Source organism: Camellia sinensis, chromosome 2 (assembly GCF_055761805.1).
Source record: "Camellia sinensis isolate YWXY chromosome 2, ASM5576180v1, whole genome shotgun sequence".
Taxonomy (NCBI): domain Eukaryota; kingdom Viridiplantae; phylum Streptophyta; class Magnoliopsida; order Ericales; family Theaceae; genus Camellia; species Camellia sinensis.
The window spans coordinates 22047973-22075651 of NC_138962.1; positions in this window are offsets into that span (position 1 = coordinate 22047973).

Sequence of the window (27679 nt, forward strand, 5' to 3'; positions counted from 1 at the left end):
AAATTACCTTGACATTATTGTAACAAACAAATATGGATGCGCGTGGCGAATGTGTTGTTTCACATTGCTCCTCAAATACGACTATTATAGTTATTTTGGAATAATAAACTATTTATCTCAAGACACTTAGTCATCTTATTTTTCAAAAATAAATATAAAAATACTGGATTTTAATTTTTACTGTTTTACCTAATAAAAATAAAGTAAGCATGTCTATGGGTATAAATTTGGTCCGTCCTGGTCCACCCGGGTTCGGGCTCGGGCTAGCCCATGTTGAGCTTTGTGGGCTTCTATCAAAATTCGGGCCGGACCACGGGTCAAAAAATTAGGCCCAGACCCAGGGGGTATTCGAGTCTTGGACAAGCTCGGGCTCAAGTTCAAGCTCGGGCTTGGGCAGGGCTTGAACATTTTTTTAAAATTTTTTTCTATTTTTTCACCAGAATTTTATTTTTTTTCTACAAAAAATGACACTAGGTCTCTGGTGAGCCGGGATTTGAGTAGGCCTTGAGCGGGCCAATGGGCTGGGCCACGAGCTCTGAGGGCAGGTTTCAGACCGTCCACGGGCCACGGACTATTTTTACAAATAGTTCTCGTCAAATAAAAAATATTATGAATACAAAATGAATCACATGACTAATCATAAAATAATTTTGATTATGCAATAAATGATGGGATCAATCATAAAAGTTCACGTATAATTATATATAAGATTGTAGGCTGGAGATGTGTTGTTCAGCCTAATGGATTTACTTTTTGAGTCTCGTTTCGATTATTTGAACCGTTCATATTTTAGGATTTGCCAAGTATATCATCCCTATAAAAAATCAAGTTGATTGGATAACGGTAACTAGTGGTGGAGCCAAGAAATTAAGGTAGAGGGTGCACTTTATAATTTTAATTTTTTTGGTGATCAACAATAAAATAATAATAATTTTATGAGCTAAATTTAAGCATAAAAATATAATTATTTATTATTAATAGCAACTAATCAAAATTCTATAATAATGTGAAATAATTCGGACACAATATTAATGTAAGTATGCAATTTTAGCACAAAAAATTTCAAATTAAAATTCTTAATTTTAGAAAATAGAAGCAAATCATTTATAGCACAAATCATTATAAAATTTCTATAATTTTTATTTGATAGAAAAATATTAGAGAGATAGTATTGATTATGTGTGGGTGAAAATCTGACCACACTGCCTGCTCAGTGATCAACTGGAGAGCACAGGCAGAATAGATGGCTTTAGTAACCTGTAACAGAAAGAGAAGGCTCCGGCGGTGGTTCTTCCACCCGGGGGCACTCCGACGATCAAGTCAGTATATCTCTCAAAGATAATCAAGTGCTAAACTTAATACTCAAAACATAAATTGCATACCTTAGACCCACGGGGGTGCCTCTCTTTTATAATATACTCAATCCAAGTCCCACTAGAAGTATGACTTCTATGAACTCCAATTCAGTGCTTACTTTGGACTCCTCAAGAGATAAAGATAAACTCCCTAAGAGCTTTATCCTTATCTTGGTTAAGTCCCCTCTTCGTCTTAGGACTCTTGTCCCTTATTCGCTTATCTCGGATTCCGATATCTTCGGAGATAACCTCGGCAACACCGAGATCACCTCAGCCTAACTACCACGTCACGTGGCACCTCGGCTGACACGTCAGCGTCACCATGCCACGTGTTGGTATTCAGAAAATATATCCCCATAACTGCCCCCTAGGTTCTATTACCTCGGCATTCTGAGGTGATGGAACCTATATTGATATTTCTTTCTGCATTGTGGCTAAGAAACTGTTTGGCCGAGATAATTCTTTTCCAAGCCGATGTGTTCACTTCTGAGAACAAGAATTCAAATGTACTCCACCACGCGCATGAGCTGTCATGCACATCTAACCGTTCTTTTCACGTGCTTTGTTTTTATTGGCCCGTTCCTGCGACGCGCCTTAAGGCTGTCTTTTCATCCGTCTGCGTCGTCTAACGTATCCGATGCTCCAGGCGCAATAAATGCTCTATTTTGCCGCCGTTTTAAGTTTTTGACAAAACTTTTCTTTGCCTCTTTCTTTCTTCACTTTTTCATTCTGATTTCTTGCTCTTTCTCTCTCCGAAAGTTCTTTTTTCTTCGAATCTGCCATTGCTCCAATCTCTTTTATGCAACTGTCTTTAATCTTCCACTCTTGCGAAGCTTTCTTTGCTGTCACAACCGACATCTGATTTCGGCGAATATTGCTCCGGCTTCATTTGTTCTGGTAAGATTCTGTTCCTTTCACTTTTAGTTCTCTTTATGTGCTTTCGTCTGCCTGTTGTCATTATTGCTTTGTTCAAAGCCTTAATTCATTTGTATCTTGAATCGTGGCTATATCTTGAATACTTGCACTATTTCACCACTTTTCTTGCCATAATTCTTGACTTTTAACCCTTTGTATTCTTCGCGTTTCTGATAGCCCATCATTGTTATTATATATTCCCAGAATATTATGTGGTGTTGATGATGTGGTGCTTTGGATATAAGAAATCACAACTCACACTAAGTGATTCACCTATTATTTTCGAATTACCTAACAATAATGAGTTACTATGTTCTATTCATAAAATTTGATACTATATTATTGATTTAGATCACCACATAAATAACACTACATGGTGCTCCAAAAGTACTAAATAAATTACATATTGTGTGAATAATGCAAAAAAAAATAAAAATCAAAACTAGGGGACACGTGACCCCCTCGCCCTGCTTTGGCTCTGTCACTGCCAATGACTAAAAAGAATTTAACAAAAAAAAGGGAAGGCAAACAAAAAGGGTAAAAAATTTCCCATTATCTAAAAACTCAAAAAACTAATCACATAATCACGACGCATATTTCTCAATGACTTTTGAAAATTTTTATTTATATACAAGGTATTCTGTATTCTATCATGTGATCTGCTTCTGTGTCTGTACGATGACTATGATCTGTTGGCAATAAAATCTAATTGCTGTTGGAAGTAATCCTTAGAGCAAGGAAGAACAATCCCTTTCTCGCTACAGAAGCCATACTCCTCTGCAGCCTTGTCTAGTAATTGCTTGAAAATTGGGTCCTTCAAGTACGATATCGAAACCACAAACCTCGTCATCACCTCTTGATCATCATCACGATCACGAACATAAACCACGAAGTGGCCCTTTGGAGTTCTCTTGCTTCCATCGCTGCTGCCACATGGAATCTTAGCCATGAGTTTGTTGAACATGTTGATATGTAGATATGTTTGTGCACTGACCAAGAAAACTCTGAGAGAGACAGTACGATGAATGAGTTATGATTTGGTTTCGAATCAATTATTGATGATGTATTTATAAGTAGATGTTATTGGGATTTACAAGGAATGAGAGAGAGAGAGAGAGAGAGAGAGAGAGAGAGAGAGAGAGGATAAGAAGAAAATATGTCCTAAACCAGCAACACCATTGACAACGTGATCTTACACTATCCAGGTTTCCAAAAAGAGCAATGCTAGGTATCATAAAAAGTTTTTCATGAAAATGGTCATGAAAGATTTGTGACCTTTGGATTACACTTACAATAAAACACCACACACAAATCAAGATAATCTAAGAGTCACAAATTTTTCATGATCCTTTTCATGACAAAATTTTCATGATCTCTAACATTTCTCTTCCAAAAAAAGTTGCACTCGCTGCTGCGGGAACGTAAAAGTTATAACGGTTACAGTAATTGAAATTGTGATTTTTTTATTTTTTTATTTTTTTATTTTCACAATTTGAAAAAATTATTGATATATATATTTTTTTCAACATCACATTTATTAGGATTTAAAATATATTTTGATCAATTTTTGTTAATTTTTAAGTATGATTCAATATATTTCATATTTTTAAATTATTATAAAATAATTTTTTACATTTTATTTCAATAGTTAAAAACTTTACCAATAATTGATTTTAAATAGGGAGCTTTTTTGATAAATCCATTTTCTAAGAGTTTTATTCCATCTAATCTATATTCTTTTTGACTATTCCATTAGGTCCAATTTGATATAAGAAGACCAAAATACCCGTTTCATCTATTTATGTTCCATTTAGTTCACATTATTTTCTTATATTTCAATAAGTCCTATGGGTGACATAATTACCAAAATACCCCTAATGTGAATGTTCATACCGTCAATGTGACTGTTCATATCGTCAATGTGTAGGGGCCCGGCCCACAGGCCAAAAAAATAGGCCCGGCCCGGCCCGTTGATAATGTGAATATTCACATTGACAAGTTAACATTCACATTGATAGGAGTGTAAAATTGGCCTGCGGCCCATGGACGGCCAGAAGCCAGCCCGCCACTCAGGGCGGGCCCGGGCCCGGCCCGCCCCGTTCATAATGTGAATATTCACATTGACATATTAACATTAACATTGATAAGAGCGTAAAATTAGCCCGTGACCTGTGGGCAGCCAGAAGTCCGGGCCCTGCCCGGCCCGGCCCGTTGACAATGTGAATATTCACATTGACATGTTAACATTTACATTAATAGGAATGTAAAATTAGCCTGCGGCCGGTGGCCAGCCCGAAACCCGCTCGCGGCTCATGGGCTGCCCTGGGCGAGCCCGACCCGACCCGTTGATAATGTGAATATTCACATTGACATGTTAACATTCACATTGATAAGAGTATAAAATTAGCCCGCGCCTCATGGCTGCCCGAAACCAGCCCACGGCCCGTGGGCGGCCCGGGGCGGGCCCAGCTCGGCCTGTTGACAATGTGAATATTCACATTGACATGTTAACATTCACATTGATAAGAGTGTAAAATTGACTCGCGTCCCATGGGCGGCTCGGGGCGAGTCCGGCCCGGCCCGTTGACAACGTGAATATTCACATTGACATATTAATATTCACATTGATAGGAGTGTAAAATTGGCCCGTGGCCCATGGGCGGCCCGAAGCCCGCCCGCTACCCAGGGCGGGCTCGGCCCGGCCCGTTGACAATGCGAATATTCACATTGACATATTAACATTAACATTGATAACTGTGTAAAATTGGCCCGTGACCCGTGGGCAGCCCGAAGCCCGACTCGGGGCCGGGGTGGGCCCGGCCCGTTGACAACGTAAATATTCACATTGACATGTTAGCATTCACATTGATAAGAGTGTAACATTAACCTGTGTCCCGTGGCTGCCCGAAACCTGCCCACAGCCCGTGGGCGGCTCTAGCCGGGCCCGGCCCGGCCTGTTAACAATGTGAATATTCACATTGACATGTTAACATTCACATTGATAAGAGTATAAAATTGACTCGCGTCCCATGGGCGGCCCGGGGCGGCCCGGGTTTGGGTCCGGGCCTACCCCAGGCCGCGGACGAGCATCGGGCAGCGGACAAATTTTACACTCCTATCAGTGTTAATGTTAACATGTCAATGTGAAAATTCACATTGTCACGGGTCGAGCCAAGCCCGCCTCGGGCTGCGATCTGGCTTCGAGCCGCCCACGAGCTGCGGGCCAATTTCACACTCCTATCAATGTGAATGTTAACATGTCAATGTGAATATTCACATTGCCAACGGGTCGGGCTCTCCCGGGCCCGAGGTCGGGCTTCGGGCTGCCCACGGGTCACGGGCTAATTTTACACTCTTATCAATGTAAATGTTAACATATCAATGTGAATATTCACATTGTCAACAGGCCGGGCCGGGCCCACCCCGGGCCGCCCACAGGCCGTGGGCGGGTTTCGGGCAGCCACGAGGTGCAGGCTAATTTTACACTCCTATCAATGTGAACGTTAACATGTCAATGTGAATATTCACATTGTCACGGGTCGGGCCAAGCCTGTCTCAGGCTTCGGTCGGGCTTCGGGCCGCCTACGGGCTGCGAGCCAATTTTACACTCTTATCAATGTGAATGTTAACATGTCAATGTGAATATTCACATTGTCAACGGGCCGGGCCGGGCCCGCCCTGCCCCGGGCTGCGGGCCGCAGACCAATTTTATACTCTTATCAATGTGAATATTAACATGTTAATGTGAATATTCACATTGTCAACGGGCCGGACCATGCCCGCGCTGGGCCGCCCATGGGCCGCGGGCGAGTTTCGCCCCGCCACGGGACGGGGGTCAATTTTACACTCCTATTAATGTGAATGTTAACATGTCAATGTGAATATTTACATTGTCAACGGGTCGGGCCAGGTCGGGCCCGCCCTGGGCTGCTGGCCAATTTTATACTCTTATCAATGTGAATGTTAACATGTCAATGTGAATATTCACATTGTCAACAGGTCGGGCCGGGCCCGCCTCGGGCGCCCACGGGCCGTGGGCGGGTTTCGGGCAGCCACGTGGCGCGGGCTAATTTTACACTCCTATCAATGTAAATGTTAGCATGTCAATGTGAATATTCACATTGTCAACAGGCCGGGCCGCGGGTGGGCTTTTGGCCGCCCATGGGCCGTGTGCCAATTTTATACTCTTATCAATGTGAATGTTAACATGTCAATGTGAATACACATTGTCAATGGGCAGAACCGGGCCCGCCCCGGGCCGCCCATGGGCTGTGAGCAGGTTTTGCGCCGCCACGGAACGCAGGCCAATTTTACACTCCTATTAATGTGAATGTTAATATGTCAATGTGAATATTCACATTGTCAACGGGCCGGGCCCGCCCCGGCTCGCGGGCGGGTTTTGGGCCGTCCACGGGCCAATTTTACATTCCTACCAATGTGAATTTTAAAATACGAATGTTCACATCATTAAATTGCTAATCGTTCAAAAAATATTTATAAAGGTATCTGTACGGGGAGCAAATATTCCGGCGTGCCCGTATTCCTTTCTTCCGAGCTCCGTCGATGTCCGATCACCTGCGAGCAAGTAATGGTGAGCTACCCGGCGGTGTGTGGCCGGAAAAACCCTCTGACGGTCAAGTTAGCACACACCTTAGGATGGATAGAGAGAAGGGAGAGAGTGTTTGAGTGTAAGAAATCCTTACAGATGTGTTCGTGTGTTTTATATGGGGGGCGCAAACATGCTTATATACCTTCTGACCCCCATATCCACTCCCAGTCGTCTCCTGACACGTGGCTCTGCTATCCCATCTGTCAGCATAAACCATGTCATTCACCACCTAACCTCAACTGCCTGACTTCGCAGCTGGAGCTCGGCAGCCGAGCTGCTCTTCCTCGGCCGTGTCATGCTTCATACTCACGCGCCTAGCCGGACAAACACGCGGATGACCGGGCTAGGCGGCATCTCGGCAAAGCGTTGCCCGGGCACCTCCTTTGGTTGGCCTTCCTGCCGGTCAATCAACTACCTCGGTTGACCGCGCCTTTCCGGGCGCCGGTCTCTCAGCCTGTCTGGCTTCGACCATCCTCGGACCGAGCATCCTGGTCTGACCGGTCACTTCCTGGCCGAGCAATTTCTGTACGGTCCGGGGTGGCACACACTCGGTTCAAACTCTGCCCGGCCCAAGTTTTGGCTGCCCTTCTCTGGGCGAACAGTGGATCATCTCGGGCCAATGCACTGCTGGGCCCTCAACCTGATCGGTCGATATCTCGGCCCAACTCCAGATCATAAATCACCCTCTCAATTGCCCCTTAATTCCGTCCGCGGAAGCGTGACTGGGATTACTCACCTCGACCGAGATAACGTTTCTCCGATCGTCAAGATGCCAAGCCTCGACCGAGCTAGTTGACGTAATTGTCCGCAGATTTGACCGGTTATATTCCTCGGCTGACCTATTCTCGTTGAAAGTAGCTCGGTTGGCTCTTCGTCTTTTCAACCCGTCGCTTCAGTCCTGTCAAAGCCATAAATGGGGACACGTGGCGGTCTGCCATTGGTCATCGGGCAGCCAACCCGTCGTTTTTGCCAGAATTTGAATTTGGGCGGTTTTCTTTGCTTATACATACATGCCCTGCTCGAACTCCAAATCCTCCTACTGCCATTTCGACATTCGATCCCAGAGCTCTTGCATCCTCATCCAGACTCGCTGCCATTCTTCGTGCTTGAAGGATTAGGTCCTACTCTTCACTAGTAAGTCATTCCATCCTCATTTTGTTGTTATGTTCCTTCATATTACACACATTAGGGTACAAAAACGTAGCTATTAGGGCATAGGTCGTAGAATCCGTATTAAAACCTTCCTCTGTTCTTGGTGTTCTTCATATTTCTAAAGAACACTGATGAACTGGGGTGAACCGGGCTCTGGGCCTTCTTTTGATCCAAAAAACCAACCAAACCGGGCAAACAACATGTTTGTTTCAACCCCAGCGAAAACCGAGTTAACAAAAGGACTTGGCCGTTCAACCGGGCTAACATCTGGTCCGCTTGGGCGACCGGGCTCCTTAGATAGAATAGACAACCGAGGTGGTTTGGCGCCCTTAATGACCGAGCTAAAATTCAGCACCTTTCGCGCGACCGCGCTAACACTTAACACTTGCCATCCTTTTCCTGCAGAGTCCAAGGGGACCACTGTCATTCCTGAGGCTCTCAGGACCAGGCAACATCCAATACCCAGAGCCAAACCCCTCAGCCGGGATACACTAAGCCGGCCAAAAATGGGGAAATTCCGCTTCCTAGTGGATACTCCGGCCGCGCTCGCCGCTTTCAGAGAGGAGTACGGCGTCCCGGCCGACGTCCATCTCGAGCTGGTCGAGGAAGAGACCACGCCTTGGGGTAGGGAGGAATGCCCCTTCACCGTGCTATCTATTGTCGAAGGGGGCCTTCGTTTCCCGCTCAACCCTCTTATAACCGAGTTCCTCCGCCGCACCAGGCTGGCACCCACACAGGTGTCCACCAACACTTATAGAATAATCAACGGCGTTCACGAATTGAACAAACGGCTAGGCACCAACTTAGGCCTAGCCGAGATATTGAGGCAATACACAATGGGCCACACCGGTGACGGCCTAGCTTACTACTTGAAAATAAGACCGGGCAAGGAGAAAATCGTAACCGGCACCCCAGATAAAGATATGCACGACGATGATTTTTTCTGGGTGTCCGGCAATTACGAAACAGCCGAGGTACCAGGCTGGCGCATAAGCAAGGACTTCGGTTCTTCATGTAAGCCACTCAAACTTGCTCGGTGAACTTAATTCTTTAGTTTAACTAACCGGTTTCCCTGTTTCTTTTGCAGCTATCCAAGCCTTGCAGGCCAACTACCAGTTCCCCAACGTCGAAGCAATCCGGGCCGTGCTTAGGTACCGCCACCGGGATTGCAACGATTTACTCAGCTACACCCCGACGTACAGGTACTCTGCCCCGCGCCGGAGTAGAGTGACCGACTTCCTCAGAGCTCCTTCGCCACCTCCAGATCCAACCCTACCCGACGTCCCGCTAATCCGGCTGACCGAGGAACAAGAGATGGCAAAGCGCAGCAGAATCAAAAACCTTCTGACCGCTACCTCAGCCGAGATACCGAGCGTTGTAACCCGGTCGCCAGCCGCTGGCCAATCCAGCAGCGCTGTGGTCGCCCTTGCGTCCCCGGCTCCAGCTGCCGGGCAATCTGCCAGAAAAGCGCGCCGGGCTGGAAAAAGACCAAGGGCAGATCCCTCCGCCGAGCTCGTCGCCGAGCTGACAACCGAGCATCCAGCTGAAACTCCTGCTCCCGTGCCCGCTTGGCGTCCTCAGCTGAAGCACCGGGGACAGGACATCCCGGCGACGGCTTCAATCAAGGCTGACAAAGAACATTTGCTCGCCTTCGATATCTCCAAAGCATTTCTCCTACCGGGCGACGTGGTCGGCAGCGACCACGTCCCTGACACCCGGCTGGTGAAATCCTCAGTCAAGTCCATGGCCAGGGTAAGTCGGCGTTCTTTTTAACATTTCACAAGTGTTTGCTCGGTCCTTCTTGCTCGGTCCCCTTTCTGATGTACTTTGCTTCTTTGTGCAGGCCATTCAGAAACAACATTTGGTCTTGGAGCGCATCCACCGGCTTAGGCAGAAAGCCAATGACACTGCCAGCCAGGTTGAAAGCCTTCAAGCCGAGCTCGGCCGGGCTAAAGCTTCTCTCGAGATGGCCAACAATGATAATAACAGGCTGCTCGGTCAACTGAATGCAGCCGAGAAAAAACATAGCGAGCTCCAGGCCGAGGTTGACACTCTGAAGAAGGAGAAGAGGAAGGCTTGCCGGGCTGCCAACAACGTGGGTTTCAACGAGGCCGAGAAGAATTACCAGAAGCAAGTCTTTGCAACACAAGACATATACTTCAAGGCTGGCTGGAAATCCGCTTGCGAACAGCTCGGCCAAAGTTCTGACACCGACGTATTTGCCAACCCTCCTCCAGCTTCTCTACCGGTCTACCTTGTGCCATATGCAAACGATGTTTTTAGCGCTTTACAGGCTGAGGCCGAGGAGGGACTTGAAGACGGGGACGGGGAGACAGATTCTGAGGAAGAAGAGGCCGAGGTGCCTGAGCAGCCCGGCAACGATGAGCCCGGCGCCCAAGAAGCAAGCCAAGCTATTGACCTTGATGCTGATGCTGCCGAGGATGCGTTCACCAATCTTTCCCCCTTAGTTTAGGTTGCTTTTACCTTGTTTTTGTATTTTTGCTATCAACTCTTTTGATGTAACCGGGCTCTGTCCCCTCCGTTTGTAATGAATTTCTTATCAATGAAAATTCAAATTTTTGCAAGTGTATGCACGGTTGTAATCAGTTCTGTCTTCATCAAAACATCTCAGTATAACTCATCGAACCGGAATACATAACACGGTCTAAGCACTTCAACAGAACAAGACAAATTCATGAACCGAAGTAGCCACTTTGGCTGTAACTAAGTCGAACAAATCAACACTTCCAACCGGAGTAGATCATCTCGGTTGGGAATCCAAAGTTGGACAAGACACCAACTCTTCCAACCGGAGAACACCATCTCGGTTGGGAGTCCTAAGTTGGACAAAACACCAACTCTTCCAACCGGAGTACACCATCTCGGTTGGGAATCCGAAGTTGGACAAAACACCAACTCTTCCAACCGGAGTACACCATCTCGGTTGGGAGTCCTAAGTTGGACAAAACACCAACTCTTCCAACCGGAGTACATCATCTCGGTTGGGAATCCTAAGTTGGACAAAACACCAACTCTTCCAACCGGAGTACATCATCTCGGTTGGGAGTCCTAAGTTGGACAAAACACCAACTCTTCCAACCGGAACACACCATCTCGGTTGGGAATCCTAAGTTGGACAAAACACCAACTCTTCCAACCGGAGTACATCATCTCGGTTGGGAGTCCTAAGTTGGACAAAACACCAACTCTTCCAACTGGAGTACATCATTTCGGTCCGTAACATTAAAACAATAATCCAAGTGCTAAAGCAAAATGACTTCTATAATTTGACAAAAAGAATTACATTCTGCTTTGCAAGCCAAAAAATTGCTTTACAAAAAGGGGAAAGTAAAAAGCTTAAAAATAATACAATTTCAAGTTGGCCGCATTCCATGGTCGGGGTATGGCTCTTCCCTCTAGATCCTCCAAGTGGTAAGCCCCCTTTCCAGCCAGACCAGTGATCTTATAGGGTCCTTCCCAATTTGCCCCTAGTTTGCCTTCTCCTGGCACCAGGGTGTTGCCCATAATCTTCCTCAAAACCCAATCTCCAACTTTGAACGGTCTGGGGTGCACTGTCTTGTTATACTTCTTGGAGAGCTCTTGTTGGTAGGCGGCCACATGGATGAGGGCTTTCTCCCGGCGCTCTTCCGCTAGGTCCAGCTCCAAGGCAATGGCCTCGGCATTTAGCTCGGGCTCAAAACTCTCGGTTCTGAGGGTAGGTATTTCGACTTCCAAGGGTATGACCGCCTCCATGCCGTAAGCCAAAGCAAATAGAGTTTCCCCGGTTGAACGTCGCGGGGTTGTTCGGTATGCCCAAAGTACACTGGGCAATTCTTCAGCCCACTTTCCCTTGGCCTTTTCCAGCCGTTTCTTCAACCCATCCAGGATAGTCTTGTTCGACGCTTCGGCTTGACCATTGGACTGCGGGTAGGCCGGGGTGGAGTTGTAGAATTCTATCTTCAGATCTTCACAAAATCCTCTGAATAGGCGACCGTCAAACTGGGTGCCGTTGTCAGAGATCAAAATCTTGGGGACGCCAAACCGCGTGACAACGTTCTGCCAGACAAATCGCATCACGTCTTTCTCTTTGATGGTTGCCAAGGGCTCAGCTTCAACCCACTTTGTGAAGTAATCTGTGGCCGCGATGAAGAATTTCCGGTTGCCCGGTGCTGTTGGCAATGGTCCCACTATATCTAGCCCCCATATGGCGAAAGGCCAAGGACTGGTGAGGGGAAGAAGTTCCCTGGCAGGCTGGTGGATCTGATGGGCGAATTTCTGGCATTTCTCGCACCTGCGGACATATTTTTGTGCGTCGGCCTGCATGCACGGCCACCAGTACCCCTGCGAAATAGCTCGGTAGGCCAAGGACCTGCCCCCGATGTGGCTGCCACAAATACCTTCATGAATTTCAAACAAGAAGGCCTCCACACTGTTTGGGTGCACGCACTTGAGATACGGACCGGTGAAGGACTTCTTATACAACGCGCCTGATGGAGAGAGCCAAAACCGCTCTGACTTCACCCGGATTTTGTGTGCTTCTTTCTTGTCCGCTGGAAGAGTCCGGTCTCTGAGGAACAAGATCAAGGGGTCCATCCATGAAGGACCTAGCTCGGCGCAGAGTACATCCGTCTGCCCGGCGTTTTCAATGCTTGGCCGCGGAAGAAAGTCAATCAACAGGGGGTTTGGAGACGTACCATCTACCATGGAAGCGAGGCCGGCGAGTTCATCAGCCCGGCTGTTTTCTTCCCGGCCAATCCGTTGGACTCTGATTGCCTCAAACTGCTTGATATGGTCCCTGACCAGAGCTTGGTACTTCGCCATCCTGTCGTCCTTCGCTTCATAAATCCCTGAAACTTGGTTAACTACAAGCTGGGAATCACTATATACCAGAAGCTCGGCAGCCTTCATTTGAATGGCGCTCTTGAGCCCAGCAAGAAGCGCCTCGTACTCAGCCTCGTTGTTAGACGCCGGGAAGCCGAGTGTGATAGAATGCTCAATGGTTAGGCCGTCCGGGGATATAAGAACAATACCTAGGCCGGCACCATGACGGTTGGACGCTCCATCAACAAAAAGCTTCCACATGTCCCCCACAAAAAGCTTCCAGCAGTCAGATGGGTCCTGAGAGTTGCGAAGGGCAATGGGATCACAACTGCTCGGCTGTGCGGTGTCAAGTTTGGTGTTGACCGGTTCAAATTCAGTGCCCCTTGGTGATTCGACACCGGACTCAGCAAGTTGGTCCGTAATGCTCAAGTCCGTAGGCGAATCACCAGGTTGCGGTGTGAAGCCGGCCGCAGGTTCTGAGCTGTCTGGAACCATTCCTCCCCCCCTTGATGATTCGGCACCGGACTCAGCAAGTTGGTTCAGAATGCCCAAGTCCGTAGGCGAATCATCAAGTTCTGAGCTGTGTGGAACCATTCCTTCCCCCCTTGGTGATGCGGTACCGGACAGAGTGGATGGGTTGGTGATACACAACTCCGCCATCGCAGCACCGGGAGGTATTACCGTGCAAACTGAGGGAACTTCGATAGTGCGCGCTAACTCCGCGGCGCGACCTTCTGCAGCTGGTTGTTCCTCGGTTGGCATTGTGTGCGTCTCATCATCTGCCTCGGCAATGTCGACCGGGCATACCGGATGAGTGCCAGGTGAGAACTCGGCAACAAAATCGGCAAGGGTTTGGGCTTTGATTGCGGTGCGCTGCTAGAACTTCACATCGAACTGTCCCAACTCGACCGCCCATTTTAAAATTCGGCCTGAAAAGTCTGCGCACTCAAACAAGGCCTTGAGGGGAAACTCGGTCAGTACGACGATGGTATGGGCATGAAAATAATGTGCCAATTTCCTCGAAGCCATCATCAGTGCCAACGCAAGCTTTTCCAGCGGCAAGTACCTCGTCTCAGCCGGCAGCAAGGTCTTACTTACGTAAAAAATTGGGAGGTGCTTGACTCCTTCAGCCCGGACTAACACCGCACTTACTGCGTGCTGGGAGACGGCAAGGTAAAGGTAGAGTTCCTCACCGGGCTCTGGTGTAACCAACAGCGGCGGAGAAGACAAATAATCTTTGAGCTCGGCCAAAGCTCGGTCACACACGTCATCCCATGAGAACTTTGACTTCAATGCTTGAAAGAAAGGGCGGCAGCGATCTGATGACCGGCTTATAAATCGGTTAAGCGCGGCGGCCATCCCGGCCAGATGCTGCACGTCCTTAGCCGAGCGGGGCTGCTTCAACTCTTGCACGGCTCTAATCTGAGTAGGGTCTGCTTCGATGCCTCGGTTCATGACTAAGAATCCCAAAAATTTCCCAGATCCCACACCAAAGGCACACTTCGAGGCGTTCAAGCGCAACTTGTGCTTCTTCAGAATGGAAAACATCTCGGTTAAGTCGGACAAATGGTTTGCCTCATGTCGGCTCTTTATCACCATATCATCGATGTAAGCCTCCATTGTCCGGCCGAGCAAAGGAGCAAACATTTTGGTAACCATCCTCTGAAAGGTTGCCCCGGCGTTTTTCAAACCAAAGGGCATGACTCGATAGCAAAAGAGTCCCCTTGGAGTCGTGAAAGAGGTGATCTCTTGGTCAGGCCTATGCATGGCAATCTGGTGGTAGCCGCGGTACGCATCTAAGAAACTGAGCCGATTGTGTCCAGCCGTCAAATCCACTAGCTGGTCAATGCGCGGCAAAGGGAAGCTGTCTTTTGGACAAGCTCGGTTGACTGTCTTGTAGTCGACACAAACTCGCCACTTTCCATTCTTCTTAGGCACCACTACCGTGTTGGAAATCCACCGAGGGTAGTGCACTTCCTGTATTGCTCGTGCCTCAAGCAAGTTCTTTACTTCCTCTGCTACTACCTCGGCGTGATGCAGCGCCGATCTCCTTGTTCGCTGGATGACTAGCTTTGCTCCAGGGAAGACATTGAGGTGATGGAAGATAAAGCTTGGGTCAAGGCCAGGCATGTCGTAAGGTGACCATGCAAAGACTTCGATATTCGCCATCAAAAACTCAATCATCTCGGTTCTCTCCATGGCCGAGAGACTTGAACCGACCAAGAAGAATCTGTCCGGCTGCTCGGCATCGATCCGCACCTCAACCAATTCTTCAACAGCCTTGTCTTCGGCTTTGGTGCCAACATCATCCAAGACACTCCGGTCCTCCGGTCCCTCGATCATTTGAACGAATCCTTTGGCAGCCCGGCTCCCGTTGACCGCCACGAAGCATTGCTTGGACATGACCTGATCACCCCAAATCTCCTCAATTGCCCCCATAGTCGAGGGGAATCTCATCACCTGGTGGTAGGTCGATGCTACGGCCTGCATGGCGTGAAGCCATCCTCTTCCAAGGATAAGGTTGTACGTTGAAGGCACTTGTAGCACCCAAAACTCCACTTGCTTGACCACGGATCCCGCTTTGACCGGCAGGATAATCTTTCCCAATGGCCACTCCGGCTGCGAGTTAAATCCAACCAGGGGCGAAGTGGCCGGAGCCAAGTCTGTCTCACGGAGTTTGAGCTGTTTGAACGCATCATAATACATGATCTCGACCGAGCTTCCCTGATCGATCAAGATCCGTCTAACATCAAATTCTTTGACGCGTAGTGTTACTACAAGAGCATCGTTGTGCGGCGTCTGGATACGCTCTAAATCCCTTGAGGTGAAACTAATCACATCTTTCTCTTCTGTCTTCCCCCTTTTGATGGCGGGCTGTACTGACAAAACTTCCCTCATATGTTCTGCCTTCTTGATCATGCCCCGGAGTTCGCAGACACGCTCCGGTTCCACGATGCCGTGGATGACATTAATAACTCCTTGTGGTGGTGCATCTCGGTCATCCTGTCCCCTAGGATCGACCGGAGCCTGATTCGGTTTCACGCCGCCATCAATGTAAAGGTCCAGATGCCCGGCCGCAACCAGTTCTTCCAAGTGTTGTCGCAAAGGCAAACAATCCTCAGTCCGGTGGCCCCTCTCCCGGTGAAACGTACATCGATACCGCAGATTGTAGCCCTTTTGTCCATCGCCCAACTTAGCAGGAAACCGGACATACTCCTCGTCTCGGATTTCACTAAGTATGCGATAGATTGGAATCTTGAAGACCGTGGTTATGCCAGTCCTCGCCTTCATTCTCCTGTTTGCATCCTCTACGTCATCTCGGGGGTAATCATCCCGGTCATTCCGACGTCCTCTACCCCGGTTTTTACGATTTGAACCTCGGTCTGATTCCTCTGCTCGGTCATTTGAGCGGCTGGACTCTTGCCCAACTGCGTGCACCTTGCCTGCTGTCTTCTTGTCTGTTCCGACCGGAGTGGCCTTCACGGTGGAAGCTGATGCATCGTCCTCTACTCGGATGTGCTCATTGATGCGCTGCATGAGCTGGCCCATGGAGGTCGGCTGGTGCATGGTAAGCGAGTCCCGCAGTCTATGTCCGACCAGGAGACCACGCTTATATTGCGTGATTGCAAGGTTGACCGGGCAATCCAGGATCTCGTTGAAGGTTTCCCAATACCTTGAATTGTATGCCTTCAGTGTGTCGCACGGTTCCATCTTGACACTCAGCAAGTGATCGACTTCCTTTGGTGTTTTTGTGTTGGTTTTGAAGCGCGTAACAAACGCCTCGGCCAACTGATGCCACCTTTGTATGCTCCCTTCCGGCAACCTCTCGAACCACTTTAGGCCCAGCTCGCCTAAACTTGACGGGAAGATTAGGCACATAAGTCCGTCATTGCGCCGATGTCCGGCCATAACCTGTCGGAAGTGGCTCACATGCATGTACGGATCGATTTTTCCGTCGTAAAGTGTGAACTTAGGCTGGTGGAAGCCTGCCGGAAGCGGCGTTGTTTCTATTTCCAGGGAAAAAGGAGTGGCACTCAGCCTTGCCAAATCTGTATCTTCGAATATTGGCATTGCTTGGCGGGGTGGAGGCATTCCGACCTCCTCGCTGCCGTGAACCCCGTAGGAGAGCCGCTGGAAAGCAGGTATTCTCTGAGCTTCGCGCCGGCGAGCCCGCTCCCTTAACACTGCCCGTAGGTCCTCTGACTGAGCAGAATAAGAGTACCTCGACGTCGTCGCCGGACGTGAGGGTTTGTAAGTGCTGTCGTGCGCGCTAGAATTTTCTGCACGCATGTCGGAATCACCAAACTGGTAACTCCTGGTGATGGAAATGGACTGAGTACGTCGCTGACTCTGATCGCCTGACCGGCGGGATGGGGTGCGCTCACTGTGGTCTCCCACTCCAGCTACACCTTTCCCTTTGACATGCCGCTTAAGATCCTCCATCTCCGCCACCATCCGCCTGATGACAGCGTCTTGGTCCCTTAACTTGCTTTCCAGTCGCCTGGCGTGTGAGTCTCTCCGCCGGTGACCGTCTGGACTCCGTGAATGCCCATGACTCCTTCCGCGCTTATCCCGCGCGTCTCCTGACTGTCCTCCAGTGGGCGTCCCCAATTCAGCCATTGGATGGACGGCAGGTGGTCCCTCTCTCCTTCGGGTATACTCCGGGGTGGCTCCATCGATGGCGGACAACGGGAACTCGTCGTTGTTCGCCATGGACGGCGATCAGATGAACCTGGAAGACAAGGTTTTGTCTGTCAAGATTCCCACAGACGGCGCCAATTGTACGGGGAGCAAATATTCCGGCGTGCCCGTATTCCTTTCTTCCGAGCTCCGTCGATGTCCGATCACCTGCGAGCAAGTAATGGTGAGCTACCCGGCGGTGTGTGGCCGGAAAAACCCTCCGACGGTCAAGTTAGCACACACCTTAGGATGGATAGAGAGAAGGGAGAGAGTGTTTGAGTGTAAGAAATCCTTACAGATGTGTTCGTGTGTTTTATATGGGGGGCGCAAACATGCTTATATACCTTCTGACCCCCATATCCACTCCCATTCGTCTCCTGACACGTGGCTCTGCTATCCCATCTGTCAGCATAAACCATGCCATTCACCACCTAACCTCAACTGCCTGACTTCGCAGCTGGAGCTCGGCAGCCGAGCTGCTCTTCCTCGGCCGTGTCATGCTTCATACTCACGCGCCTAGCCGGACAAACATGCGGATGACCGGGCTAGGCGGCATCTCGACAAAGCGTTGCCCGGGCACCTCCTTTGGTTGGCCTTCCTGCCGGTCAATCAACTACCTCGGTTGACCACGCCTTTCCGGGCGCCGGTCTCTCAGCCTGTCTGGCTTCGACCATCCTCGGACCGAGCATCCTGGTCTGACCGGTCACTTCCTGGCCGAGCAATTTCTGTACGGTCCGGGGTGGCACACACTCGGTTCAAACTCTGCCCGGCCCAAGTTTTGGCTGCCCTTCTCTGGGCGAACAGTGGATCATCTCGGCCCAATGCACTGCTGGGCCCTCAACCTGATCGGTCGATATCTCGGCCCAACTCCAGATCATAAATCACCCTCTCAGTATCAAAATTGAATATAAGGGCATAAGTGTCCAAGAAAATAATGTAAATCAAGAAAATGGACTTTATGGAATAAAACTATACATACATGGGACTAAATGGATTAAAAAATTCCTTCATGGACTTCTTGGATTAAAACACTTCTAAATTGGACTTATCAATAAAAATCCCTTTTAAATATCTACAAATTATTTTTGACCAATACTTGAACTAACTGAATAAAAAATATTCACAATTATTAAATAAAATGATTATAAAAATAAAAATTGTGCCATAAATAAAAATTATTTTTGAGGTATTTTTTTGGATAATACTTTACTACTAACTAATAAAATTATTTACAATTAAGTATTAAATGAAATGATTATAAACATAAAAATTGTGTCACAAATAAAAATTATTTCGAACTACTAATTTTATTTATTTTTGTAAAGATATGTTTTAGATAACATATTACAGTAAAAAAAATACAATTAAATATTAAAAAAAATGATTATAAAAATAAATATAATCACTATTTATATATTTTTTATTTTACATGTTAATGTGATGAAATAAAAATTGCAAAATAAATTATAAAGAAAAAAAAATTATATATGATTTTTTTTTTTTGGGGTAAGCTTTTTTCTTTTTTTCTTTCGGAAAAAGAAGTTATTCAGAATGTTATAAAAATATGTAACGATGTGTAACGGATCGTTACAATGATTACGGTACTGTTACAACTACTACGTAATCCTGAAATGGTCATTACACATTTGAGTTTTCATCATACCACTATAACGACAGTAACAAGTGACGATAACTATCACAACCATTACATGACGGCGTTATATAACGGTTAGGATCAATGACGGAGCTAAGAAATTAAGGCAGAGGGGGCACTTTATAATTTTAATTTTTTTTGGTGATCAACAATAAAATAATAATAATTTTATGAGCTAAATTTAAGCATAAAAATATAATTATTTATTATTAATAGCAACTAATCAAAATTCTATAATAATGTGGAATAACTCGGACAAAATAGTAATGTAAGTATGCAATTTTAGCACAAAAAATTACAAATTAAAATTCTTAATTTTAGAAAATAGAAGCAAATCATTTATAGTACAAATCATTATAAAATTTTCTATAATTTTTATTTGATAGAAAAATATTAGAGAGATAGTATTGATTATAAAAATGTATTTTGAATAGAAATTATTAGATAATCCTAGAATATCATGCATTGTTAATGACGTGGTGCTTTGGATATAAGAAATCACAACTCGCACTAAGCAATTCACCTATTATCTTTGAATTACCAAATAATAATGTGTTACTATATTCCATTCATAAAATTTGGCACTATATTATTAATTTAGACCACCACATAAATAACACCATATGGTGCTCCAAGAGTACTAAATAAATTATATATTGTGTGAATAATGAAAAAAAAAAAAAACAATCAAACTGAGGGGGGGTACGTGACCCCCCTCGGCCTATTGTGGCTCCGCCACTGACAGTAACCACATGTTCGGATCAATTTTGTGTGAACCGTTTATCAGAGCATATGATTACCGTTATTCGATGAACTTATTTTTTTGCAAGAATGATATTCATACAAAACTGATGTTAATATGTAATTGTTGTTATCCGATCAATATAAATTTTTACAAAAATAATATACTCAACAAATTCTAAAATATGAACAATTAAAATTATCAAAAACAATTCAAAAATAAGTCTATCAATGATAAACTGAAGAGAAGTACAATCCTTTTACGTAATTAATTTTATGATTAGTTAGGTACAGGTGAATTTATTTGTAAACCCATTATTGGTATGAATTGTACAGATCTAAATTGTACAGATTATTACAGGTGCTGCAAAAAGGGTGACATCTGAGATTTTTTTGGATCTAATTGTTGGAGATGTTGAGTCTGCATCCTCTCCAGCTAGTGTCTCCAGACTTTCCTCCGGGTGACGGGCCCAGATCAACTATACGGCTTAGATCAACTTTAAAAAAAAAAAATTCAAAAACAGGGACAAATTTCCTCTCTCTGTCTCTCTCTCTCTCTCTCTCCCCCCCCAAATCTTCCATGGATGCTCTGCTTTTATCTTCTTCCTTTCTCCATCTCTCTCTTCTTAATTTTACATTTGATACATACATACATATATACATATATACCACATTCTTCCTTTTTCCAAACCCTTCGATGACCCTCATGCACCACCGCGACCGCCAGCACCCGTCGGACTCCTCTCCCCCACCCCCACCCCCACCCTTACCAACTTCGGCTGACCCAACATCGCCCTCCCTCATTCTTCTTCCAAATCTGAAATTTTTAGATATATTTTTTCAGAGCAAAACCCATGTACAAATAAATAACTCTCCAAAAAAAATATAAAGAAAGTAAAGAAAAAATCAAAGAACAGAAAGAAATTGAAGCAACCAAAATTAGAGTGTTGAATTTAGATGATTTATGTGGCTTGAATTTTAGAGAGAGAAAATGGGTTTGCTTCAGATTTTGATGATTTTAACATTTGTGGCTTGATGATCTGTTGGGTGTTCTTTTAAATCTCTAAAACTTTGGTGGTAAATTTGCAGATTCCATCAATGGCGGTGGGCTCCTGGAGGTGGAAAAAAATTTGCAGAGATGGAAATTATGAGTCGGGTTTTTTTAACCAAATCTCAAAATTTGTAAACTCTTACTCTTTCTCCAATTTGAGACACTAAATTAAATTAAGAGTTGGGTTTTTTAAGAGTTTGAAGCAGAGAAAGAAAGAAGAAGAACAAACTTAACTCTTTTTTTGATTTTTTTGATTTTTATTTTTTTAAGCTGATTTGAGTCGTATATTTTGAGTGGGGTAACATGGCCCAATCTGGGCCATCACCCGAAATAAAGTCTGGAGACACTAGCTGGAGAGGATCCGGACTGAGAGATGTTCCAGAACTAGTGGTGGGCATTTGCAGATTTATCTTGGGTGTGCATGTATATGATGTACAATCTATATATAATTTTTTTTTAATTTTTTCAACAATTCACATAAATTATCTAATCAAAATATTTAAAGTAATAGAATTTTGTATAAATAAATTTATAAAATTTTTATAAATTACAAAATTATGTAATTTCTCACGAATTTATGTAAATAATTTCACAAAAATATGCAATTTAACACAAATTCTCATAAGTTATCTAATAAAATTTTAAAAATCACCAAATTTCGTAAATTTTCATGAACTAATGTAAGTGATTTCACAAAAACGTACAAGTTAACATAAATTTTCAATAAGTGAACTCATAAAAATTTTGAAAATCACAAAATCACTCAAGTTTTTATGAACTCGTGTAAGTGATCTCATAAAAACTCATAACTAACACAAATTAGTGTAAGTTATCTCAAAAAAATACAAAATACAAAATACAAAATTACATAAATTTTCACAAATTTACTTAAATAATCTCACAAAAATACTTAAATTAACACTAATTCTCCGTAAGTGAACTCATAAAAGGGGTTGCACAACCAAACACTACCCTTTAGTCATATATATGATTAGAATTGTGCAAAATATCATCTAATCCGCTAATAATTAATGGTATACTTTATCAACTTTATAAATTTACAAATATTTTAGAAAAACAGCTAAGGCCTCTTTTGAAAAATGATTTATAAGTTAACTTATTAACTTTTTAACTTATTTAAATTACATTATCTTTTTACTTTTTACGCATTCTCTTAAAAAATAAAAATAAAAATAGTTAACTTATTTGACCCTTCTCTTCTCACAACTTTCTCTTTCATCCAATTACACAGCTTCTAATTTCATCATTCATCAATAAAACATCACATTGAAGCGCCACTTTCTCTCTTTATCGAGAGCCTCTCTCTCTACTTTTCTAGGTTTTGTCTGGAGCATCGTCTGAAGAGGGAGAGGGGGCCTCCGGCCACCTCTTATCTTTCCTCCTCCCCTTGTTTTTCCTCTTCTGCTTGTTGTAAATAAGTTTTGGGAGCTATGTTATCCCACTTCTCTCCCTCCATGAGAGGTTTTTTTTCCCATCTTGGTGGAAGTTTTTGCTGGTTTTCCTCTCTCTTCTGTCCGTCGACGCCACATCTGCCTTGTTTCACCTTCGCTGAATCATGCCGAAGTCACTTTCTATATTGCACCACCAGATCTGCTCAGATCTGACTCGCCTTCACAGATCTGGCCGCTTAGGACCTGAGGTTTCGTTTTTCTTCTTGTTTTGCTTTGATTTTTTGGTTTTTGGTTGTGTTCTTGGAGTCCTTTGGCGCTTGATTGTAACCTACATACTCTGTGGTTGTTATCTATAATGTATCTCAGACATGCTCAAACGCCAAACTTTTATGATCAGCTCTATTTCGCAGTATGAGCACGAGCACAATTGTGCATCTGGATATTTTTATAGTTTTTGCCTTTGCGCTTCTTGTAATATTTCTACTTTGTTTGGTGTATGCTTTTTGGCGGTTGGACTCTGTAAGTGCCATTTCGCTATTTCCTCAATGGAATTCTCTTATGATCAAAAAAATAAAATAAAAGTAACTTCATCATTTATCACGAGAAATTACTATTCATTGTTGGGCAAATTTAAGTGGTATCCCAACCTAAATATTATGGAAAAACAAAATGTTATAGGTCTCAAATTTTTTACTAAATAAATGACCAAATGTCTCATATGGGTGTGGGTCTACAAGACATTTGGTCATTTATTTGGCAGAAAATTTAATATCCCTAACATTACCCAAATATTATTGGTTGAAATAATAGATCCTACTACTTATTTATCTCCTTTAGAAAGATAACTAGACACTAATCTAAGGCTATGTTTGGCATAGACTTTTTTTTTTTTTTGTATATTTTAGTCACAAAAAAATAAACTAGACTAAAAAATTAGTAAGGCAAAATATCACATTTAAACCATAATAATTTAGAGTGCTACTATTAGCACCTACTTTTCTTCTTTGAACCCCTCATTTCTTTTATTTTTTTTAATTCCAATTTTGTCCAAACATAAAATTACATTCTTACCCTCATTCCTAACATTCTAACCCTAATTTTCCAAACCCTACCCCACCAACCTTTTCACCACCATCTCCATGGGTGATCACTATTGCCATTGCCACCGGCGACCTCTCCTCCCACCTCTCCATGGTCTACATCCTCCTTCACACAAATTAGGAGAAGCAAAAAAGGCATTATATCATTCTAAACTTGATGGTGCTGAATCTAAACCTAATGTCATAACTAAAGCTAAAAATCTCTAGGTTTATCTAAGTAAGTGTACAGAAGCAAATAAACAACGAGATTGGAACTGTAACGCCCTCAAAAAATAACATTAAACCCAACAAATAAGACATGCATTGATACTCAAAAGTTCCACATTCTTTTACTCATTAGAGTTCCATTACATAAGTATTACATGTTAGCATCAAAACAAAATGCCCTACGGGCTTACAGCTTTCCAAGTTAACACTTAGTTACAACAAAAGAGTACTAACTCATACACATTAAGCCCTTGGCTTGTATTTACATGTAATACATCAAAAAGTGAAACAACAACATTATGTCCGCCTCAAGCCTCCCAAGCTATGTCCTTGGAGGTGGCATGCTTCCTGCACCTGAAAATGATATTCCCATATAGGGTGAGCCACAGCCCAGTAGAAATACACTAAACCAACCATGAACAATGACTAAAATATTAGCAATTGATAGATGGCCAACACTGATACAATCACATAAATCACATATTTATGTCATACGACTTATGAGTCCAAGTTTCCTTTCATTTTCTCTTTTTCAACAGATAAGCATGCTAGCTCTATCATCATTTCCACAGATATGTATAAAAACTATATCCCACATTCAGATAAGCATATAAGCTATATCCACATTCTCAACAGATATGTATAACAACAATATCCACAGATAAGCATATGAGCTATATCCACATTCTACAACAGATATGTATAACCACAATATCCACAGATAAGCATATGAGCTATATCCACACATCACAAAGATAAGCATATAAGCTCTATCTTCACTTCTTTAGACAAGCATATGAGCTGTATCTACGGAGTTCATCCCCTATCTTCTCCCAACACTATCCGGTTTAGAGGTACATCCCCTATCTTCCCCTAAACCGCGGAGTACATCCCCTATCTCCTCCTCTACACATAACGTATACAAACACAATGGTTCTATATACAATCACTCAATACATATAGTTAATGTATTCTATAACCCGTCAAGTTCCATGACACATTTCATTGATTAGTTTCAGTTTGCCTAATCATCATGCATTGTCTACAACAATCACGACTATCCTCCACCGATAGCCCAAAGGAGTTATTTCTAAACAGAAAATAAATGCACAATGGATATTCAATCAACATTACATTTCCTCATTCTTCTCAATTAATTATCCCAATTAATTAAACAATGTAATTAGGTCAATTCCCATAATTAACATTTCAACCCTTAGGTCCCATTTTCATCAATGATTTAACATTCATTCCATTTCTCTATTCCAAACATGCATCTAGGTTTATTATGAATAAAACCCCAACTTTTGTAAAATTGCACAAAAGCCCCAAACTTTCACAAAATTACCAAACCAACCCCAACATCTCAAAATACCAAAATTTAAAGACAAAATCCATAGAGAGGAGTAGGATATCCCTACCTCAAAGTTTAAGCCCAAAAGGAGATGAAGACTCGAAGATCAACTTGCTCCAAATCCAAACTTTTTCAGATTAAAACAAAGCTCTCAACGCCCTCTATCTTTTTAATTAAGGCTCTAGGTTAGATTCACACCCTAGGGAGATCAATTCTTAGAGAGAATATAAGTGTAGAGAGAGAGGGTCTCAGATTTAGGGTTTGATCAAAAGAAAAGGTGAAAAAGTGATGTTTAAAATCGCTACTGTCCGCTGATATAAAACATGCTCGCTCGAGCGAAGACTTGGTCGCTCGAGCGACCAGACACAGAAAACTCTCGCTCGAGCCAAGGAACTCTCGCTCGAGCCAAAAACTCACAAGTGCGCTCGAGCGAAGGAATGCTCGCTCGAGCCAACAACTCGAACCCTCAGGTTTGCAACCACAAGCACGCTCGAACGACAGACCTCTCGCTCGAGCGAAGAACAAACCAGACCGCTCGAGCCAAGAAAATCTCGCTTGAGCCAAGAAACACGACTCTCAGGTCCAGAACCAGACGCAACACTCGCTCGAGCGAAGCCACTCTGGCTCGACCCACCAGACACAACTCAACTCTCGCTCGAGCGACAAACTCCTCGCTCGAGCGAAGGTTCAAAAATCTGGGCAGCAACACTAGGCTCCCAAACACAACCAACCTGTAACAAACCTGCCCAACACATCCCTTAACTCAATATACAAAGTAAAAAGGATGCAAACAAGATAATAAACAACTACCAACATCCACGGACACATGTCCGGATCACTGTTCAACAAGGGTAAACCCGGGATCGCTATAACCTCCCCCCCTTAAAGAATTTCGTCCCCGAAATTAAGCACAAGTTTTCAAAAACAGGTTTTCTTCCATTTTAAACAATGTTACACTTTAACATTCAACAATCCGACCCATTACTGGTCCTCCCCTCCATTTAACAAGAGGCATCTCACAATATGTAAACAACATATGTACTTTCAACATGCATCAACATTATGCATTATCTTTCCAATTTCAACAATATAATCAACATATATAATGTCACATTCAACTTCCATATGAGGCAAGTTCCAAAACATACTTCCAATAAACCAAACATTTTCAATGTTTCACAACTTAAGACATATATGAAAGCTCTTAAGTTCAACAACAATGCAAAATTTAAATACAAGATTACATATCAACAAACAAGTCCGGATATTTCTCTCAGACTTCCAACTCACGTTCCCAAGTGGCCTCCTCCACTCCGTGATGTTTCCACAAGACTTTCACCAAAGGAATGGTCTTGCCACACAGGACCTGATCCCGCCTATCCAAGACCCGAACCGGTCTCTTCTCATACGAGGCATCCTCATCAACCTCTAAATCGGTCCAATCCAACACATGTGATGGATCTGGCTCGTACTTCCGAACCATACTCACATGAAACACGTCATGTACTCCGGACAACTGCCGCGGTAAGGCTAACCGATAAGCAACCTCACCAATCCTCTCAAGGATCTCAAAAGGACCAATAAACCGAGAGGATAACTTCCCACTCTTCCCAAATCTCATCAAACCTCGCCTAGGTGATATCTTCAGAAAGACATGATCACCTACCTCAAACGCCAAAGGCCTCCTCCTACGGTCGGCATAACTCTTTTGTCGACTCTGGGCTGTAACAAGCCTCCTACGGATAAGCTCAACTTTCTCTGTCGTCTCCCTAACCAACTCCGGACCTAACAAAGGTGCATCACCCACCTCGGCCCAACAAACTGGAGACCTACAAGGTCGGCCATACAAGGCCTCAAACGGTGCCATACCGATGCTAGACTGAAAACTGTTGTTGTAGGCAAACTCTACCAATGGCAAGTGCCTCTCCCACATCCCACTGTAATCCAGGACACAACCCCGAAGCATATCCTCGAGGATCTGAATAGTACGCTCGGACTGCCCGTCAGTCTGAGGATGATAAGCCGTACTAAAGGTCAACTTAGTGCCCAAGGCACTCTGCAAACTCTGCCACAACCTAGCAGTAAAACGAGGATCTCTATCTGAGATGATCGTCACTGGGACCCCGTGCAATCTCACTACATCCCGAACATACAAGTCGGCAAGATGATCCACCGAATCTCTCACGCGCATAGGAATAAAGTGCGCCGACTTAGTCAACCGGTCTACAACCACCCAAATAGCATCACTACCCCGCTGAGTCCTCGGAAGACCCACAACGAAGTCCATAGTGACATGCTCCCACTTCCACTCGGCAATAGGCAAGGGTTGCAACAAACCCGCTGGCCTCTGATGCTCGGCCTTCACTTGATGGCAAGTAAGGCACTTCGATACGAAAACAGCCACATCTCTCTTCATACCCCGCCACCAAAACTGGCGACCCAAATCCTGATACATCTTAGTACCTCCCGGATGCACCGCAAGGCGCGAATGGTGAAACTCTCGGAGTACTTCCTCACGGCAAGCCTCCGGTACAAACAAACGGTCTCGGTATCTCACACTCAGGTCGGGATACACCGTCAAACCCTTCTCAACTGTCCCACTGGAGATCTTCTCTCGGAGGGATTCAA